The following is a 10,797-nucleotide window of genomic DNA, read 5'->3' on the forward strand; positions in this document are numbered from 1 at the left end:
CAAATGCTTTGTAAAGTGCAGTGCTCCAAGAGAGGCATTAAGAGTGTCCAAACCATACACCACCCAGGCCACCTCAAGGCCACTCTACAACTGGGAAAGCACCCCGCCTCTGTAGTTGTGGCTTTGTGTGTTTCACACCCTCCTTGTCTCCAGCTCTCTGAGAGAAAGTCCTGTTTACTGTGATATGCAGGTATCTGCGGGTGGCAGCAGAGCTTCAAGGTTAAAAGATGTAGACTTTGTATGACCAAATGCCTGTCATGGTTGAATGGGCAAATAAATGGTGGTTGTCTCTATAGAGACAACAGAATACTATACAGCAATGAAAAAGAACAAGCTCCTATACACAATAATATGAATGAATCATCCAAGTATAATGAGTGAAAAAAATCAAAACACAAAAGGTATAAACTTTGTGATACATTTAAAGTTCAAAGAAAAGGGCCAGGCACGGTGGCTCACACCTGTAATCCCAGCACTTTGGGAGGCTGAGGTAGATGGAGCACTTGAGGCCAGGAGTTCAAGACCAGCCTAGCCAACAAGATGAAACCCCATCTGTACTAAAAATATAAAAATTAGCCCGGCGTGGTGGTGCACACCTGTAATCCCAGCTGCTCGGGAGGCTGACACAGGAGATTCATTTGAACCTGGGAGGTGGAGGCTGCAGTGAGTCAAGATGGTGCCGCTGCACTCCAGCCTGGGTGACAGACTATTGTCTCAAAAAAATAAATAAATAAAATAAAGTTCAAAGAAAAGGCAAAGCCAATCCACGATGACAGAAGTCAGGACAGTGGATACCTGGGTAGGGAGAAGTGGGGGACAGTGGGGAGCCTCCCAGGTGCTGGTTACACAAGCACGTGCAGTGTGTGAAGTTACATTTATAACATACCGCGTGCACTGTGCTGTGTGTATCCTATATTTAAGTAAAAAGTTGTTGTTGTCATTTTAAATTAAGCATCGGGGTTCCAGTCCAGTTTTACCACCTGGATGGTGTATAATCTCAGGCTAATTAAACTCTCTGAGTATCTGCTCATTCCTCTGCAAAATAGAATAAAAATGATATCTGCCCCAAATGCTTCCAAATGTCAATGATTTAAATTTCCGTTCACGTTTACCTTATCCAAATACCAAGTATTATTTTTCACTTAATATTTTTGCTTTAAATCAACTCACTAGTTAATCTAAAAATGAAATGTGTAAACCATGAATCTGGTGAGCTAGTTATTTTCAGTATATATATTAATATAAAGTAAAACAAACACACTATTAAGATAAAAATGCTCATCTGTGAGCCACCTCAAGTCATCCTCCATATCAGTGAAGGTGGCATGTATACATTCACTCTGTCACCCAGGCTGGAATGCAATGGCTTGATCTTAGCTCACTACAGCCTCAACCTCCTGGGCTCAAGCAATCCTCCCATATCCGCCTCCCAAGTAGCTGGGATTACAGGCACACAGAACCATGTCTGGCTAATTTTTTTTTAAATTTTTTTTTATAGAGACAGGGTTTTGCCCATGTTGCCCAGGCTGGTCTTTAACTCCTGGGCTCAAGTGATCCTCCTGCCTCAGCCTCCCAAAGTGCTGGGATTACAGGCAGGAGCCACTACGCCTGGCCAAGGTGGCATACTCACTCTGGGGAAAAAAACAAGATAACGTAATTACATAGAGTCCCTAGCACTGTGTAAGCCCTTAGTAAATGGTAGCTATTATCATCATCATCATCATCATTGACATCTTCAACATTACTGACATCATCACCATCATCTTCATCATTTCATCATCACCGTCATCATCATGACTGCCATTATCATCATTGTCATCATTGACACCATCATCACTATCATCATTATCACCACGTATAACACCAATAAGTACTTGTTTCCCAATCATCCCACAGAGTCAACCCAACACAGCCCTGGCCTCAGAGGAGCTTACAGAATTAGGAACATATAACCCATGTTGAAGTGTTGGGGCTTGCTGGGATGCATATCGAGGCGAGCGCTCCACTTGGGTGTGGATGGGGTAGAAGTTGTTGAGCTATGCCCTCCCACCCTCCACACCAGACCAGAACTGACTCTCCCCAGATTGCCTTGTGGACCTGCCTCTTGCCCCAGGCCAAGGCTGACTGCACCTGGACCCATCCCCTCATCTCTCAGAACTTCAGTCTCCTCATCTCTGAAACCAAGCTGGTGACCTCGGCTCCTCCAAACCTCCCAGCAATGGGCCAAGGGAAGGACACGCCATCAAAGACAAACAGAAGTCACTCGAGGAGTGTCCTGGACACTCAGTAAATGATCACAAACATGTCTTATTCTTTTATCAAATTTGTCCCCTGAGGTGGGTCTGCACCTCTTCCACACTGACGGTCACAGGGCACCTGGAGTGCCCATCATGGAACAGAAACATCCTGATCCCTAAAGTAGTTATAAACCTACTCAAATGTGTCCCTCTTTAAGTCAACTCAGCCAATCAGTTTTCAGATCTACTAGAACTAAGTTGGGATGGATGTTTCTAATTCAATTTTTATAGTGTGCTTTTAGTATTTAAAATGGTCATAATCCTTGACTCAAATAATTCCAATTAAAGGAAATAAGGATATGATTGTGCAAAAATATTTATCACAGTTATTTTTAACAGCAAAAAAAAAAAAAAAAAAAAGAGAGAGGAGCTGGGCAAAGTGACTCATGCTTGTAATCCCAGCACTTTGCAGGGCTGAGGCAGGAGGATTGCTTGAGCCTAGGAGTTTGAGACCAGCCTGGGCAACACAGTGAGATCCTATCTCTACAAAAAATTTGTTTTTAAACATTAACCAAGCATGGTAGCTCATGCCTGTAGTCCCAGCTAAGGCTGAGGAGGGAGGGTCACTTGAGTCCAGAAAGTCAAAGTAGTAGTGAGCTGTGATCGCACCACTGCACTCCAGCCTGGGCGACAGACTCAGATACTGTCTCAAAAAAATCAAAACAAAAAAAAAGAGTAAACAACACAAATGTCCAATAATAGGGATTGGTTAAGTAAACATCAGAACTTTTATTAGCTATTGTAGACCCATTTTTTTAAAACCGTGTTATATAAGTCTATGACATGGCACGACATTCAAGATATATTTTAAGAAAAAAAAGCAGGATACAAAGATATTTCTCTCTATATATCTACATATAGATATCTTTGTGTATGTATATATCCTTTTAAGTATATTTACAAAAGATATATAATTTATATAAAATATATATACCTCATACATATAAACATGTATATCACAAATACATGATACCAATTTTGAAACAGTAGATTATTGTAATTATAAATTGAAAAGAATAAAATATATGACATATTAACAGTGGTCATAATGAATGGTAGGATTGTGACTGGTTTTTTTCCTTTATATTCTATAGTTTTGCTAATTTTTCACAAAAATATGCATTATTTTTATTATTAAAAAATCATGTTGGGCCGGACATGGTGGCTCACGTCTTTAATCCCAGCACTTTGGGAGGCCAAGGCGGGCAGATCACAAGGTCAGGAGATCGAGACCAGCCTGGCTAACACGGTGAAACCCTGTCTCTACTAAAAATACAAAAAATTAGCCATGTGTGGTGGCATGCGCCTGTAATCCTAGCTACTCGGGAGGCTGAGGCAGGAGACTTGCTTGAACCCAGGAGGCGGAGGTGGCAGTGAGCCAAGATCAGCCACTGCACTCCAGCCTGGGCAACAGAATGAGACCATGTCTCAAAAAAAAAAAAAAATCATGTCATAAAAATGTTATATGTTATATATAATTATACAAACAAATACCAGAACTTTCTTCTTTAAAATATTTTCTGCAGACCCCTTTTATGTGCATAAAATAAAATCCCTACCCAACCTCACGCTGCTATCTTGATCGACTCTCACCCCCACAATTAATTTGTTATTATTATTTTGATGAATATTCTGCAAAACCTTTTTCTGTAAATGTAGAAACTGTTCAACTCATTCATATTTTTATTTTATGAAAATAAGATTGCAATATATAAATTGTTCTGAAATTTAATGTTTTCACTGAGCAAAATATCATGGCCATTTCTGTGTGTCAGGATACGGGAATCTATGAGCCCTTTCTTGACGGCTGTAGTCCGACTATTCCAGAGTGTGGCTGGTCTCGAACTTATTTGCCCTTTGCCCTATCTTTCCTTGTTTTTATTATCCCTTGGTGGCTTCAACACCCCTGTGCAGACTGCCTTGCCCCCTGGTGAGTATAGGAGGCCTCTCTAAAGGTAATAGTGTATATGAGGTTTTTTTTAAATGTGGCTTTTGCCATTTTGTCCCTTAAAAATGGATGTATCGACTTTCCAGCTTCTGGTAACTGAGATTCTTTAAATGAGATTCCAAGCTTCAACTCACAGATTGAGGAATCTGGCAGACCATCTGGTGCAGTGCCTTTATTTCACAGATAAACTGAGAGCCGGGAGAGAGACTCCACCCTAGGCACAGTGCCAGTGAGGGACTGAGCCAGGATGCTGCCCGTAGCACCCCACTTCTGGACCCATCTAGAAGCTACTACGCTAGCAGGACTCAGAAACCATTGTCCTTATGCTTCCCTCAGCCTGGAAAATTGATCCCACCACCAAAGTGGAAAATCACTCATCCTTTGGGTCTTCATCTAGATGTCACCTCCTCCAGGAAGCCTTCCCTGATTTTCCCAGAGGCTGGCTTGGACACACGTCCTCCACTGTGCTCCCTCAGGCCTGGCCTTTCCATGCTGTGTCCCAGTTGCCTGTCGGGTAACCTCCCCACTGGGCTGGAAGCTCAGGGAGGTGGGGGTGGGTGGGCAGGGTGTGCTTGTCAGTCTGTTTCATGTGTCCCTGCTGAAAGCTTCCCTGACAATCATTCATCTGTTCAAGAAATAGCTTTGTGCCAGGTGCTAGGTGCGGGGGAGAGAAGGCAGGAGCACTCCTGACCAGTGTTGGGCCTTCAGGAATGCTAAGCACTGCTCTAAGAAGCTGAGAGCCATGCTGAAGTTCGGCATGCTGACCGCCACCGTGAGCCTTTGCCAAAGGCGTGCCCAGCCAGCCTCCCAACATCCCTTCAAGGCAGGCTGTGTTCCACACGTTTTATAGATGGGATCTGAGGCTCCAAGAGCCACACTGAGGACACACAGCTGGGTCTGCCGGCTTCCTAGGCCCCCAGCATCTCAGCAAAACCCCCAGATGGCCAGGAGAAGCACCAGCCTGAGATGAGAGAGAGAGGCTGCACCAGGGGAAGGGGTGCCCGTAGAAGAGGAGGCCTGGCGGTCCAGTCCAAAGTTCACTGTGGGTTATCTGTGCACCTTGGGAAATTCACATAACCTCTCTGATCCTCAGTTATTTCATGTGAACAACAGCTTTCATTAACACCTGTCGTACACTACTAGGAGGCCTTATTTTCTCAAGCAAAGCCGATGCCGTATGGTGGAACAAGTCTAATCTGACAGTAGCAGCGGAAGAGTGAACATGAATGCTGAGTCCTCGGGGCCTCAGGCTGTGGGATGTATGACTGGCACCCCGGGTTGTGGGCAGGCCTGTAGCAGGCCTGGGTGGGGGGCAGGTAGCAATGGAAAGGGGCTCCAGGAACACAGCCCCATTGAGGGGAACTTGAGGGGGCCCAGCAGAGGCGGGGGTGAACGCGGCCTGAGCCAACCAGCCCTCCCACTCCAGGGTACCACTGATCACAGATCTTCCAGAAGCCACAGGAGGCTGTCTAGTGTTGTCTGTGAGGGGCTAGGAAAGTAGGGGGTCCGTGGGGGAGCCTTCTCTGTCCCTCCAGGCAAGACAGCCCCCTCCCCAGCTGACACTGAGACACCTTCCCAAGACAGCAGGACCCTGTTCAGGCACTTGGAATCCTCAGTCTCCTGCCCTTCCCCAAAGCCCTGACACTCACTCAACACTCAGCCCCTCTCACACTAGCAAAAGAGGCAAACCTCCAGGCCCCACACAGAGAAATTCCCCACCTCCGACTGGACTCCAGTCGCACACTTTCATGTGGGGTTCCTAGGACAAGAGAGCTGGGCCTCGGGATCATCCAATCTCCACATTTTACAGATGTGCCAACCTCGGCCCAGAGCATGACAGAGACCTGACCACAAAGGTGACAAAGGTGGGACTCGAATGCAGGTGCCACCAGGCCAGCGTGTCTCCACCACACTGCACACCACATGCATGTCCAGACCTGGATCCTAGGTCTCTCCTTCTCCCCTTCCCCACCCTCCACCAACAGCCAAACTGGGTGGGAACGAAGCTGGGGGTGGGGAGGCACTTTCTGAGCTGGCAGGGAGGGGAGTGTTGCAAAGTCGGCTCCCTGGGTTCCCCCACCCCCACAGCCAAACAGAGGTTTCCAAGGATCCAGGTCACTGAGTCATCCACACACACCTGCAGGCCTCTCCTGCCCTTCTCATCTGGCCACCAGGCCATCCATCATCTTTGGGAATCATTCCACAGATTTCTTCCTTCATTCATTCAACAAACCCTGAGGTCCTACTACGCACCAGTCACATTCCTCAGTCTCCTTCCTCTCCTCCCTCCTACCCTCAGCTCCTCCCTCTTCTCCACATCCCTAGTGCCCCTTTGCCCCGGTGAAGAGGGCACACCTGGGGGCATTGAGGAGTCACCGAGTCCAGAGGAGAGACAGACACAGGCACACCCCACCCCAGGTTACCTGGTGTGGCCTAGGGCAGCACCGGCAGGCACCTCTCCGGGAGAGGCTGAGGAGGTTCTGACACCTGGCCCTGGGGGCTCAGCAACCCCCTCCCCCACCTTCAGCCTCTACTGGGCCGTGCTGCCTGGAAAACCCAGCCTGGGCTCAGCTGACTTCCTCTTGTGTCATGGAAAGTGCAGTGATGGGGACAGGAAACTCCCGCCAGGGATCTGGGGTCTGAGCGGGGACCGGGGCCCAGAGGTTTCTGGACCTAGAGGCCCGGAGGGGTGAAAGGGGCAGGAGGGTAACTTATGGGGGTGGGCAGCAGGGAGGGAGCCTACAGGGCAGTGTTCTCAGAGGGCAGAGACCCCCTTCTCTAGGGTCGAGGCAGTGCCAAGACCTGGGGGCCTGAAAGACAGCAACCCGAGGCCCTGAGCTACTTTCAGTTTTCCAAAACCAAACTAACAAACAAAAAGAGTAGAAATTATGCCGTGATGAAGACTCCGAGATCAAAGCAAAGCCCAAATGTTTGGTTTGTTTTCTTTTCTTTGGGTAAAGAGGTGGGGAGTGGTGGCAAGGGTGGCAGAGTGAGGAAAATGTGGGATCATACTTCAGCGCTGACCTCCTGGGGCCAAATACTTTACCCTCTGAGCCTCAGTTTTCTCATCTGTGAAATGGAAAGCTGTGCCCACTCCCATGATAATTGGGAAGACTGAAGAAGCTGATGCCCTTGGCTAGAGGAAGGTGCTTAGTAAAACTTCCCTCACTCTTTTGGGCTGCAATTATGTACACTGAGTGTGGGAAGAGAGGCTGTGAAGGGCTGCTTACGATACACAGTTGTGTGACTCACGAACAGCACTCATCAAGAAAAAACATCCCTGCAGAGTCTTTGGTGCTAAGAAGGGTGGAGCCATGTCTGTCTCTTTCGTCTTCACATCCCCGTGCTTAGCACGGGGCAAATATTGATGAATGAATGAGTGAATGAATGAATGAACAAACAAATGCATGAAAGAGGTTGGGATTTCCAGAGTCAAGGGACCAGGAAGGATGGATGTGAGGGATGGGGCAGGGAACTGGGCCAGGCCTGGCCAGGAGGGACTGGGTGAGGTCTCCCCATCCCAGGCTGAGGCCACCTCTGGCAGGAGGAAGAGGCACCTCTGAAGGCTGAATGAAGGATAGGTGTGGCCCCAATCACAGCTACCTTAGGAGTCCTCTTTCCTTGATCCTGGGGTGGGGATCAAAGCTTCCCTCTGCTAAAGAGGTTCAAGCACACAGTACCTTCCAGCCCTGAGTGAGCAGAAACCAGGGAGTGTCCAAGTGGGTCTAAGACAATATGAGGACCACCCCTCATATTGTCTTGTGCCCAATTTCTGCCTCCAAAGAAAGAAGAAGTAAAAACTAAAAGGCAGAAATGAAATCCACAAGCAGACAGCCTGGTGCCACACCCTGGGCCTGGTAGTTAAAGATCGACCCCTAACCTAATCAGTTATGTGATCTATAGATTACAGACATCATATAGAAAAGCACTGTAAAAATCCCTGTCCTGTTCTGTTCCATTCTAATTACCGGTGCATGCAGCCCCCAGTCACATACCCCCTGCTTGCACAATTGATCACGACCCTCTGAAGCAGACCCCCTTAGAGTTGTGAGCCCTTAAAAGGGACAGGAATTGCTCACTCGGGGAGCTCAGCTCTTGAGACAGGAGTCTTGCTGATGCTCCCGGCCGAATAAACCCCTCCCTTCTTTAACTCAGTGTCTGAGGGGTTTTGTCTGTGACTTGTCCTGCTACATTTCTTGGTTCCCTGACCCGGAAGCAAGGTGATTAATGGACAGTCGACATAGGCCCTTAGGCGGCTTAGGCCTGCTCTGTGGAGCAACCCTGTTGGGGACTCCGGCCACCTTGAGCAACGTGGATCCTGAGAGCGCTCCCAGGTAGGCAGTTGCCCCGGTGGAACGCCTCGCCAGAGCAGCGCATGGCAGGCCCCTGTGGAGGATCAATGCAGTGACCGAACACCAGGAAGGAACTGGCACTTGGAGTCCGGACAACTGAAACTTGGTAAGACTAGTCTCTGGAACTTACTGACTCCATTTGAGTGGAAGCAGGGCCTGATCACCCATGGTGTGCCTGTACCGGCACTTTGGTTTTTGTTTTTAACTTGAATTGGATTGCTTGATGCTTTGGTTTTGGTTTTGACCTGGTTTGGATTTCTTGATACTTTGACTTTGGTTTTGATTCTGGTTTGGTGTAAACTGTAAAAGTGTGTGTGTGCCCTTTTTACCCGTTCTTTGTTTTGTGGTGTGCATGTGGTGTGAGCGTGGTGTTTTGTCTCAAGGAAACATGGGTCAGGCACAAAGTAAGCCCACCCCACTAGGACCTATGTTGAAAATTTTCAAAAAGGATTTAAGGGAGACTGTGGAGTCACTATAACACCAGGAAAACTTAGAACTTTGTGTGAGATAGACTGGCCAGCATTAGAGGTGGGTTGGCCATCAGAAGGAAGCCTGGACAGGTCCCTTGTCTCAAAGGTATGGCACAGGGTAACCTGTAAGCCAGGGCACCCAGATCAGTTCCCATATATAGATTCTTGGCTAGTTTTGAACCCCCCATAGTGGTTAAGAGGACAGGCAGCAGCAGTACTAGTAGCAAAGGGACAGTTAGTTAAGGAAGGTCCTCGCTCCCACCTGCTGAGGGAAGTCAGCACCCCCAATGGGACCAGACATGAGGCTAAGACGGTACCATGAGGCATTAATAGAAGGTCTAAAGAAAGGGGCTCAAAAGGCTACAAATATAAATAAGGTCTCTGAGGTCATCCAAGGAAAAGAGGAGAGTCCAGCGCAATTCTATGAAAGACTGTGTGAGGCTTACCATATGTACACTCCTTTAGATCCAGATAGCCCTGAAAATCAGCGCATGATTAACATGGCCTTAGTTAGTCAAAGTGCAGAAGACATCTGGAGAAAACTGCAGAAACAGGCTGGGTTTGCAGGTATGAATACCTCACAGTTACTTGAAATAGCCAATCAAGTGTTTGTGAATAGAGATGCAACAAGCCGCAGAGAAAATTGTAAGGAAGGCGAATGCCAGGCTAGGTGAAACACCAACTTACTGGCTGCGTCCATTATGGGAATCCCCCCGAAAGGAGAGGGAAAGGGGGGTTCTGGGATGAATACCCAGTCTAATCACCCACGCTTGCAACGTAACCAATGTACCTATTGTAAGGAAATGGGACTTTGGAAAGATAAGTGTCCCCAACTGAAGGAAAAGCAAGGTGATTTGGAACAAAAGACCTCAGACAAAGATGAGGGAGCTTTGTTCAGTCTGGCTGAAGGGCTATTGGACTGAAGGGGACTGGGCTCAAGCGCCCCCAAGGAGCCCATGGTCAGGATTACAACTGGGGACAAAGACATTAAGTTTTTTGTTGATACTGGTGCTGAACATTCAGTAGTGACCACCCTGGTCACCCCTTATCCAAGAAAACCATTGATATAATCGGAGCAACAGGAGTTTCCACTAAGCAGACTTTCTATCTACCACGGACCTGCTCGGTGGGGGGACATGAGATAGTTCACCAGTTCTTGTACATGCCTGACTGTCCCTTGCCTTTGCTGGGAAGAGACTTGCTTAGCAAGCTGAAAGCCACCATCTCCTTCACAAAGCAGGGCTCTTCACTGCTAAACTTACCAGGAACAGGAGTTATCATGGCCTTTACGGTCCCCCGGGAAGAAGAATGGAGACTTTTTCTAACCGAGCCAGGCCAAGAGATAAAACCAGCTCTAGCTAAGTGATGGCCCCGAGTATGGACAGAGGATAATCCTCCGGGACTGGCAGTCAACCAAGCCCCCATACTCACAGAAGTTAAGCCTGGGGCCCAACCAATTAGACAAAAGCAGTATCCGGTTCCCAGAGAAGCTCTTGAAGGAATCCAGGTTCATCTCAGGTGCTTGAAAGCCATGGAATTATAGTTCCTTGCCAGTCTCCATGGAACACCCCCCTTCTGCCTGTTCCCTAAGCCAGGGATCAAGGACTAGTGGCCAGTACAGGACTTGGTCCAAGGAGAAGTTTACAAACACTCTCCTGAGCCAGTGTTTCAAACTTTCTATGATGAACTAAATGTGCCAGTACCAGAAATTCCAGGAAAAACAAGAAATT

The sequence above is a fragment of the Mandrillus leucophaeus genome, unplaced genomic scaffold, assembly GCF_000951045.1.
Source record: "Mandrillus leucophaeus isolate KB7577 unplaced genomic scaffold, Mleu.le_1.0 Scaffold986, whole genome shotgun sequence".
NCBI lineage: Eukaryota > Metazoa > Chordata > Mammalia > Primates > Cercopithecidae > Mandrillus > Mandrillus leucophaeus.